A 12,109-nucleotide genomic window follows, 5' to 3' on the forward strand; every position below is an offset into this window, starting at 1 on the left:
CTTTTTTTATTTTGTCGGTCATGGGGCTTGAACTCTGGGCTTGGGCGCTGTCCCTGCACTCTTCAGCTCAAGGCGAGTGCTTTATTGCTTGAGCTACAGTGCCACTTCCAGTTTTCTAGTGGTTTATTGGAGGTAAGAGTCTCACAGACTTTCCTGCCTGGGCTGGAAAGTGATCCTCAGATCTCAGCCTCCTGAGTAGCTATGATTACAGGTGTGAGCCACCGGTGCCCGGCAACTTGTAACTCTTGTCTAGGATAGTCCAACAGTTCGGAAACCACATATGTATGACACAACAAATCTATTACCAACTATAACACTTAAAATTAAAGAACATATAAAAATTTAAGGTATTCTGTACAATACATGTATGTGAATGCTACTTTCAAAGTAACCAGACTGATTTGTACATTTTTCTACTTCTAAATGCAATGGCATTAGTATATTTTATTATTATTATTATTATTATTATTATTATTATTATTATTATTATTGTTATTATTATTGTTATTATTATTATTATTATTATTATTTATGTTGGTCACTGGGCTTGAACTCAAGGCCTGGGTGCTGTCCCTGAGCTCATTTTGCTCAAGGATAGAATTTTACCACTGTGAGCCACAGTACCACTTCCATTTTTCTGGTGGCCAATTGGAAATGTTACAGATAATATGTTACAGATAATATAATATGTTACAGATAATATATCTACTATGATACAGATAGTACTTAAACTTGGGCACTGGTTTCAGAAATGCCTTATTGTCTTTATCAACAAGATATTTGCATTATAAGTGCACTTTAATTATGTTAGCTCTTTGCAAAATAAGTAACTTGCCAAAGTACTGTATTAAAATTATTTCTAATGGTTATATATAATGTTTATATGTTGAGTATCCTTTATCTGAAATACTTGGAACTGGAAGTTCTTTGGAATGTGGAGTGTGAAATATATGCATATATGTAATGAGATATTTAGTGGAAGAGACCTTAGTGTAAATGTAAAATGTATTTCTTCATATACATCTTGTACAAATAGACTGAATACAATTTTGTACAATGCTTTTGGTGTACCTGCATTGTGACTATAGCCACCTTATATGGTCAGCTGTGATATTTCCACTGTGGCATCATACTGGTGCTCAAATGTTTTGCATTTGGAGCAGCTCACAATTTAGGTTTTCAGACTAGAGTTGCTCAGCCTAAAGCAACCTGTATTTTTCTATTTGTATTATAATTCTTTGAATGACAGTTCTGACACTGGTATGAAATACATATAACATATATATATATGCATATATATATAAAACATTGATTTGCTCCCAAGAATGAAAATAAGAATCTCAGAAATCTGTACCCTCTAGTGCAGATTTTTGGTTTTTATGAAGTACAATCTGTATATCTCTTTGTACCTAATATACACATCTCTGTACTAGAAGAAATGCAACCTTTCAATGTTTCAAATACCTCCATAAGCAGCTGACCCAGAAAGGAAAATTTTATACAATCATGATAACAGACTTGATTTTTTCTATTTATTCTTTCTACTTTTATTTGAAAGTTAGTTGTTATTCATAATTTAGTTGAAAATGATAATAAAACAGATAAGCTTTGTAACAATTAAGATACACATGTAGCTACCTACACATATATCATAAGATTGTGTAGATATGTTCAAAGTAGAGTGTTTACCTTTAAAGGGTCAATGTTTATGAGAGACAAAAGTTGAGCTTGACTAGGAAGGCAAAATAAGTCTGGAGGAGGAGCAAGAGGAAGAGGAAGAGAAAAAGGGGAAGGAAGAGGAGAAGGAGGACAGGAAGACGGGCACCCAGTCTCTGTTCTGTCATGCCAGTGGATATGTATTCCACTCTTTAGCTACTGCACATCTTTTCTGCTTGTTTCTAGCCCCAGCTGTCATGACCTTCCATGACCTTCTTTGGAGAGCCTTGGGCTCATTTTTCACATCCCCAACTGACTATTGAACAACTGCTAATTAAAGAAGAGGCCACTTTATTATTTTGCATTCTTGTCTGTTTCTCCAAGATTATCATTATATGTTTTCACTTTTGCATGCACATGCATGCACACATACGTGTGTGTGTGTGTGTGTGTGTGTGTGTGTGTGTGTGTGTGTGTGTGTGTGTGTGTGTGTGTGTGTGTGTGTGCGTGCCAGTCTTGGGGCTTGAAGCTAATTGGAGATAAGAGTCTCACAGATTTTCCTGTGTAGGCTGGCTTTGAACTGCAATCCTCAGATCTCAGCCACCTGAATAGTTAAGATTACAGGTGTGAGTCACTTTTGATCTTTGTCTTCTGTACCATGTTCTAGAAATACTGCTTGAAGCATTGTCCTTCTCAGTCGCTTTGCCTAGGTCAAATCTTCATTGCACAATGAGCTGTAGTGTAGCATATGTTATAGTTGCAATTGAATATTCAGTGGGAATTACTGATTGGTGGAAATCTCTCATTTCACTAGTCTACACAGCTAAGAGAAGATGGACCTTTTTTCATGTACATACCATAAAGTACATACATGAATATAGTAAAGCTCCTAGCACATAATAAGTAAAATTTTAATATAGTATTCATTACCTTACTCATGTAATTGCAACCCCTCTGTACAGTATTTTTACAATAAAAACATATATAGTAAAATTAATATATTTCTGGAATTAATAGACTTTAAAAATAAAGAAGAAAAGGAGGGAAGAAGAAAGGAAACAGTCAGGGAAGGGTGGAGAATGTTGTGAGTAGTTTGATTATATAAAAGGTCAAGATGGGCTGGGAAGGTGGCTCAGTGGTAGAGTGCTTGTCTTTCATGCATGAGGCCCTGAGTTAGATTCCTCAGCACCATAAGAGCAGAAAAGGTTGAAATGGCGCTGTGGCTCAAGTGGTAGTGTTAGCCTTGAGGTGAAGAGCTGAAGGACAGCACCCAGGCCCAGAGTTCAGGCCCCACTACTGACAAAAAAAATATAAAAGGCCCAAGACAGAGTTGGGCTGTTTTATTTTATTTTTTATACTGTTGGTCATGGGGCCAATAAGGAATTTTAAGCAAAGGTATAATATGATTTAGGAAAAATCCATGCAAAAGATACATGGTAGTGGGGAAAGTTTTGAAGCAATCAGCAAGTGATAGTCTAGGAAAACAGAAATAGAAGTAAAAAAGAAAGGCAATGAACAAAGACCAACAGGCCAATATTTGGACTTGAAAACAGCACTATTACAGATTCATTCCATTCGATAGAAGCAATTGGTTGCAGAATCATCTGTCATTTTGTGATTAACAGTATATCAGCATCATAAAACAAAAAGTCACTGGAATGTAAAAGTGCTTTATGGTCCTAGTAATAAACTACAACAGATTCAGAATTCAATAATACTTTGGCATCTTGAAAAGCATCATCATCCTTGGGTGTCTCAAGTGGATCATGCAGAGAACTGCAGAGGGCAGATGAAAAATAAGGTAGACATTGCTGAAGCCAGTGAGAAAGCCACTGGGTATTTACAGCTTCCCTGATAGGCATTGTAAACATGGAAACAGTTCTGTGAGGCAGGTATCCTCACCTCTGAAATGCTAAAAAATAAGGTCTACATTGCATTTCATAAAGGAGGTTTTGTTTCTTCAGAGTTACTTACAGTTTTATGTTGTCAAGAGATGAGGATGAATTTAAATTGGAAACGAGTACTGGCATGTATCAGGGAAAGAAAATATTATATTCTCTGTGGCCATCATAATGCAGAGTAGTAATTCTTCAACAAAACTGAGTAGTTTATGTTTAAATAATTTCTTTATAAGTTAATGTGGAAGTACCTATTAAAAGACTTGATATTTTGTACATATATTGCATATATAATCTTAAATATTGTTTGTACTTAAAAGGAAATGTAGCTTTTATTAGATTGTGGCTCATGTTATATATTTTATATTTCCCTAGAGGAGAGTATGTATCAATCAATCATATTCGAGAGTCAGAATAAGGACAATGTTTTTGGGTTTTTTTTCTTTTTTTTTGGCGGTTGTGGGGCACTCAGCTCAAGTCTAGCGCCCTACCACTTGAGCCACAGCACCACTTTCAGTATTCTGAGTGGTTTATTGGAGATAAGAGTCTTACAGACTTTCCTGCCTGGGCTGGCTTTGAACCATGATCCTTAGATCTCAGCCTCCTGAGCAGCTAGTATTACAAGCGTGAGCCACCCATACCCAGTTTTAGTTTTCATTTTTATTCCCCAAGAACAACTTGTTTTGGAGAATTTTTAATAATACATGTATATAAGATATAATTTATTGTGTATGTATCAAAATTATTTAGAAAATGCATTTATAATTTTTTAATAAATTATAACTTGAATTACATTTTGATCTTCAAACAGAAAAGACTTTAGATAGATTTTTGTGGATTTTACATTTAGTATTTATAGCCTTATTACTACCATACTCATTTTCTCTTTTAAAATTTTTATTTTGTGCTAGGCATGTGGTTTAGTGGTAGAGTGCTTGTCTAGCATGCATGAAGCCCTTAGTACCACATAAACACACAAAGCCAGAAGTGGTGCTGTGGCTCAAGTGGAAGAGTGCTAGCCTTGAGTACAAGAAACTCAGGGACAGTGCCTAGGTGCTGAGTTGTAGCCACAGGCTGGCAAAAAAATTATTTTTATCTTTAAGGAGTTGTGAGAGGAGTTGTCATTCAATAAAGCAGTTTATGACTATGATGAATATTGATCAGTGTCACCCCTTTGAACATTCTCACCTGTCCCTTTCAACCCTACTCCTTTCTTCAGTTTTCTTAATTTTTGTAGTATATGCATTGTATTTTATGACTTTATTCTTCCCCTCCCTGCTCCCCCCAGCGACTGTCTTGCCTCTGTGTTTTAAAGTAAAGCCTGACTTCTTTTTCTGGGCACTCTTCTCATCTTAAAATTTCCCAGGAAATTCTAAATTCAGATATGGTGTGGGACAACCTTTACCATCTCATACTTGGTGTTCTGGTGTCTTTTTCTCTATGAATAGCCTAGTGCAGGCAAACTAGTCTTCTATTCCTTTCAGATAACTTTTTCTTAATATTATTTTGTATTTGGGCTTTGACCAGGAATTCAATAATAACATGTTAAAACAAATGATTTTGTCATTATATATGATAACTTGGTTGTGTTTTTATGAAAGGTTATGAGAAATATAAGGCACAGCTATTACGTATAAACAACCATATTTCACAGATTTTAAACAAACTCATAGATCAACAATTATATGCTCAGTGAAAGTGCAGAAATATTTGAGCTTGGACTCTTAGAGGTTAAAAGTTCCATTTAAGGGAAAACTGCCATGACAATCTAGTCCTGTTTAATGTATGTTTACCCACATGATTTTTGACATTTCTTTCATGGGTAGTATGACAGATTATATTTCCTTACGATGACCAAAGACATATCTCCTGTCTGACCTACTCTTCATGAATCCTGACCTTTTCCACCAAGAAGTCAAGTCTATTTCCCCTTCCCCTCATCTTGGACAGGGATTGTGGCTTCCTTGACAAGAAGAATATTCAGAATTGATGCTGAAGAAGCTCTATGGCTAAAACATACCAAGATGCATGACTTGGCCCCTGTCAGTCCTTGGCTGCGGTCCTGTGACCCTTGCCACAATGTGGTGAAGCAATCTGTGACACTTAGCATTATTGTGAGAGTACTTCCATTTAAATATTTCATGAATACTTCAAAATACATTTGAGGTGACTTACAGCAAGAACTGTAAAATACACAACAAAAGACCAAATGGTCCAAAAGAAGAGAATGAATTACATCAAGAAACTGCCTAGCTGAAAATATCCTATCAGAATAGATATAAAATATATTGAAATTATATTTGAGAATTTTTTGGCAGTTGTGAAGCTTGAACTGAGAGTTATTTTTTAATAAGTGACATAATCAAACACTTTATTCAGACTACAGAAAGGCTGATAAGACATGCTTATAAAATTATGAAGAGAGAAATAAAGGGATTACCCAATTACTTATCAAGTATTATAATCCTATAACCCAAAGACACATAGCGTACAGTGGCTTGGAAAATCCTTTGTCTAATGATCATATATAATATAAGTATATAAATAGATTGTAGAAGGTTAGTATCAATTCATTATGCATAGATACAATGCATTGTTAAGGGATTCAGGAACACTGTGTTTTCATACTGAAGAGCAAATTCCCATGTTTTCTTGCTTGTTGGGCCTTCTCAGACACAGTACTGGGGTGGTAAAGGTATTGAGCTCTCCTATTAAAACATGTGCTTCCTTATTATCTTCAGTTTTTCTTTTTTTTCTTTTTTCTTTTCTTTTTTATTGTGAAAATACTGTACAGAGGGGTTACAGTTACATGAGCAAGGCAATGAGTACATTTCTTATCCAGCATTGTTGCCTCCTCCTTTGTTTTTCCCCTACCATCCCTTCCCTCCCACTTCCTCAGATACCCACCTCCCATACCCCCACCTAAATTGTAAAGTTCGTTTTTCATCATCACGTCTTGTACATCTCATTGTTGCAATGGGTCAATCTGTATGAGACTTGTTTTTTAAGAAGCAAACCACCACTACCAAGAAACCAAAAAAAAATCTCATTTAGTCATGTATGATTTTCCTGCAAATACATCTCCATGTTTTCTAATCTGTCTGAAGAAATGTTTATTACTGGAGTTAAACAATGTATTCCTATCACTTTATTAGCTTAAAAGGAGTTTCAAATATATATTTGGAATACTTATGTCACAATAATAGCTGTAAAAATTGGAGCTGATGAGCTTATTATAATTTAACATTATCAGCTGATTACACAGCAACAACAAATAAATATGATTACCATTACTATAAATTTCCTAATGACAAGTGAAAACACACAAAGAAACAGAGTTGTATGCTAGTGGGATTTCTAGATTCCAATATTAAAATGAATGGCTTTTAATACTACAGAATTGTAGAAAGTTGTTGCTGTTGTTGTTTAAGTTACTAATTTAAAAAAATGAGAACTCCTCACTCATTATCCTCATGAAATCCTCAAAACCAGCAGATACTAGATGAAAACTACTCAGAGGTAAAACAGCAGTCCAAAGCAGGTGACATCGATCAAGAGGCACTGTGTTCTTAATCTGCTCTGTTGAATGGTAACTCCTTTGTACAACTACTTAAAGAAAATAAAGATACATTTAAAAATTTAAAAAAACTGTTAGGTTTTGAATATAAAACATCCCCTACATTTGTGTTGAACTCATGTGTTCAATGCCAGTTGGTGGCAATATTTTAGATAGTGATAAAATCTTTAGGAGGTGGGCTAGCTGTAGAAAGCAGATCATTCAGGATATGCTTTGAAAGGTTTCCTTGGTTCTGGTCCCTCTGCTTCCAGTCCACCATGAAGTGAACAACTTCCTCCGAACAACTTCCTCCTTCACTCATTCCTGCTGCCATGATATTCTGAGCAAGACCATGAAGCCAAGAAACCATAGTCTGACATCCCCCAAACTGATTCAGTATGTCTTTTTTCCTTTAAGTTTTTTTCCCTAGGTATTTGGCCACAAATCCAAAAGTAACTAGAACAAATAATATTTCCAATAAGCACACATGTTCAAGCTGAACCATTATCATTATGATAATGATCCTGAAATTAAACAAAATAGTACAACTTTAATCATCATCTAAGGGAAGATGAATTTCTATAACTTTGTAAATAGCAGAGCCTGAAACATAAATGATTTTCTAACTTTGAATTTAAACAATTTCTTAGGTCTTTTAATTACTCCGGTAAAACTAAGGTAAATCGTTGAAACTTACAAGAAAAAAAAGGTTTGGAAAAAAAGAGTCAAATTTGGCATTGATAAATGCTAGAGGAAAATTAGGACATTCATGTAATTGCAGATAAATTCATTTGCCAGGAGTAAAATTATGAAATCAGATTTATAGTTATAAACTAGAATAGAAACACCAGGGTTATTAAATCTAATGTTACTTGCTTATGAATAAAAATAACACCCAATGCTGAGTGCAGGTAGCTCAGGCCTGTAATCCTAGCTACTCAGAAGGCTGAGCTCTGAGGATCATGGCTCAAAGCTAGCCCCAGTAGGAAAGTCCATGAGACTCTTATCCCTAATAACCACCAAAAAGCCAAAAGTAGAGCTGTGGCTCAAGTGATAGAGTATTAGCCTTGAGCAATTTTTGCCTAGGAAGAGTGCCTAGGCTTTGTGTTCAAGCTCTAGGACAGACATACACACAAAAATATAGCCAGATTCTATCACATAAAGGTAAGTACTTAAAAACTTTCACTTGATTTTTATTTTGAATCTTTAAGATACTACTGATATATATATATATTCCATCCACAGGAAAGGAAAAATATTGTGTTTAAAACTTAAAATGTCCGAAGTGGTGCTATGGCTCAAGCAGTAGAGCGCTCGCCTTGAGCTGAAGAGCACAGGGACAGTGCCCAGGCCCAGAGTTCAAGCCCCACGACCGACAAAAAACCCAAAAAACTTGAAATGTCTTCTTTTTGACCTATAATAGATTAATAAGTCAGTTCTGTATGAGAGCTTGATAGTTTCCCATTTTAGGATGAGACTTTGGAGGACAAAACAAATTTTGTAATTTATACATAATGAGGTGCTATTGTTCTATCCATCATATTGGCTAATGATTCCAAGCATATCTCATAAATGGAAAGAGTGGCCAATTATTCACTTTGAAAATATATATCTATATCTTTTTTTTTCATGGCATCCTCAAAGATTAGTGCAGGAATTGCAAAATTTACTTTGATAGCAATAAAGAGTATGATACAGGTACCCATTTGCAGATAAGAAATGTCATCAAGGAACTGATGATGAGAATAGATAGAAGGGGCTGACAGATGATAGCACTTACCAGAGGAAATTTAAGAATCTAAGACTTATGACTTGAAATAAGGCAAAACCTGGAACCAGGCACTGGTAGCTCATGCCTGTAATCCTAGCTATTCAAGTAGCTGAGATGTGAGATCACAGTTAAAAGCCAGCCTGGGCAGGAATGTTCTTGAGAGTTGTATCACCAATTAACCACCAAAAATAGCCTGGAAGTGGAGTGGTGGCTAGTACTAGTCTTGTACGAAAAATGTCATGACAGTACCCAGTCCCTGAGTTCAAGGCCTAGGATAGAATCACAAAAACAAACCAAAATAACAACAAAAAACAGGAGACTCAGGCAGCATTGGCTTATGAATAAACAGATCCTAAGTACTGCTTCTCTATGCTTCTGTTGCTGTTCCAATTCCCCTTCTTTCTGTCTCCTTTATCTTTGTCTTTGTATCTGACTCTCTCTCTCTCTCTCTCTCTCTCTCTCTCTCTCTCTCTCTCTCTCTCTCTCTCTCTCTCTCTCTCTCTCACACACACACACACACACACACACACATACACACACAGTTTCTAGATGAGATTATAATGATCCATGTGGGTAATGTAACCTAAGAAAACTTCCATGTGTTCAAACATTTAGCCCTCCTAAATTGACCATATTCACTAGACACAAACCATCAGACATGAGTCAGAGGCTAAACCCAGTCAGGCCTAAACCCAGGAGAAAATAACTATTACAGAGTAGAGCAAAAGAAAAGGGAAACTAAGAAGGATGATATGAAAGATCCTCATTGTTCAAATTTGTTTTATCATCTGCATTTTATAAACAAAGCCTAATTGGCAACCAGACATACCAATTCATGTGGTCTGTGGCTGCTATTATAGTTTAGTAGACAAGTTGAGCAGTTGCAACAAAAACTGAGGGGCTTCCCATGGTATAACTCCTGTTTTCACTGTATTTGATTCATATGCCTCGCTTCTTGTATATACACTTTTCTAATTTGGGGAGGGGAAGGGAAAAAACAAAATGTTGAAACATGGATACAGATTGACCCACTGTAACAATGAGATGTACAAGACACTATATTGAAAATGAACTTTACAACTTGGTGGGGGAGGAGTTGGGGTTGGAAGGGATGGTAGGGGAAAAACAAAGGAGGAGGTAACAATGCTTGATGGGAAATGTATTCATTACCTTACTCATGTACCTGTAACCCCTCTGTACAGCATCTTTACAATTTTACACACACACACACACACACACACACACACACACACACACACACACAGAGAGAGAGAGAGAGAGAGAGAGAGAGAGAAAGAGAGGCTCAATGGGAGACTGAGGCTGTGCTCTCAGATTGGGTTATGGGCTGTCCATTGATCTCCAGCTTGGCTTCTTGTTTTATTTTTTTTTAATTAGTTTTTATTGTGAAAATACTGTACAGAGGGGTTACAGTTACATGAGCAAGATAATGAGTACATTTCTTATCAAGCATTGTTGCCTCCTCCTTTGTTTTGCCCCTACCATCCCTTCCATCCCACAGCTTCTTGTTTTGAAATGTGGTCTCTTCTTTCCACTGATAAATTGTGGACAAGATTTGGGAAAGATGAACTTTAATTATACTGAACTGAGGCCAATTCAGTGCCTTGGAACTTCCAGAATGGTAAGCTAAACACACCTCTTTTCTTTAGAAAGCAAAAATATGTCAGATATTTTATTATAGTTGCCCCAAACGAATACTAAACATAGTAAAATGAATGCTCATAGCAACGAGAATCAACCTACAGAAAAACCATGGAAACTTTTTTTTATTAAGTAAAATGATTGAGCTGCTGAATATCCTTTGTTGTATATACTTGTTATGGCCAGAGAAAGGAATCTTTTTCACAGTGTCAGGCAATTCTTCATTGGGCATAAACGTAAAAATCATTTCCTTATAAGCAACAAAGTATTTGTTTCACCATCTCTCAGTGATCACCAGTATCACAGACATAGTGTGCCATATCAAGCCCAAATGATGTGGCACACATATGCACTAGGTTTTTGAAAGTAGCTATTTTGTGTAAAATGTTTAGTATGGTGGTGTTTTTGCAAGTCTGTGCATAATAAATATTTTGTCTGTATTTGCTATGTTTGCTTTCAACTTGGACAAAAACTCCACATAGGAGAGCATGTTCCAGCATACATCCTTAGTCTAAATTTATAGAATGGGCTTTGATTAAATTAAAAAGGATTAAGAATGCAACAAATACCATTGCTGGGGAAACTCAACTTTGTTGTGGGCAAAGTGATCTGCTGTTTATACTTGTTCTTCCTGTTGACTGGTGGCAGAAACAATAAAATGATTGCAGCCTGAAGATCAATAAGGGCCACTCACTGCTGCATTGACAGTCATGAATCAAATGGGGCAGCTTAAACCTATTGTACTGTGTAAACTGATGCTTTCTCCCCAACAACCTTGATTTGCTAGCTCAGAAACTCCTGTGGAAAATTATGTAAGTATTGAACATGAAAGATATCCTTTTTCTGGGGCTGGGAAGGTGGCTCAGTGGTCCAGCGCTTGCCTTGCATGCCTGAGGCCCTGGGTTCAATTCCTCAGCACCACATAAGCAAAAGGAAAAAAAGCCAGATGTGGTGCTGTGGCTGAAGTGGTAGAGTGCTAGCCTTGAGCTGAAGAGCTGAGGCCAGGGTTCGGGCCCCACGACTGGACCAAAAAAAAAAAAAGATATCCTTTTTCTTAACATGAGAGTTTAAAGCTCTAGCTAGAATTCAAACTAAGCTGGTAGTTTCCTAGGCAGCATCAAATGATATTCTTCAGTTATTAATATTGCAAATCTTTGGATATGGTCTTTGCTGTCCACTGCCAGTACTATAATCCACTCTCTCCTAATAGACTCTAAAATTTAACATCTAGTCTTCTAACAGAAAGATTTCTCATGTTTAGAATCAATGATTTCTGGCTTTGAACTATAGTCCTATTCTAGAACAATTTATGATGGTTTATTTCTGATGTAAGTGGTACCTCAGTGAATATTTTTGTAGCCCTGAGAAATTATAGATGAAGGATCCTGATATGACACTCCTATCTTGTTACTAGTAGTACTAATGTCTTGAAATTAGTTACTTGGGGGTATTAAACTGGTTCCAAACCTGAAGATAGTTTCGTTCTCTTCCCCTCCCTTCCTCTGCTCTCCTTTTCCTTCCTCTCACTTCCTTCCCTTCCCTGCCTCTTCTCTTCTTTTAATGACACTA

The sequence above is a fragment of the Dipodomys merriami genome, unplaced genomic scaffold (genome assembly GCF_024711535.1).
Source record: "Dipodomys merriami isolate MVZ:Mamm:240054 unplaced genomic scaffold, mDipMer1.0.p SCAF_4, whole genome shotgun sequence".
NCBI classification, from domain to species: domain Eukaryota; kingdom Metazoa; phylum Chordata; class Mammalia; order Rodentia; family Heteromyidae; genus Dipodomys; species Dipodomys merriami.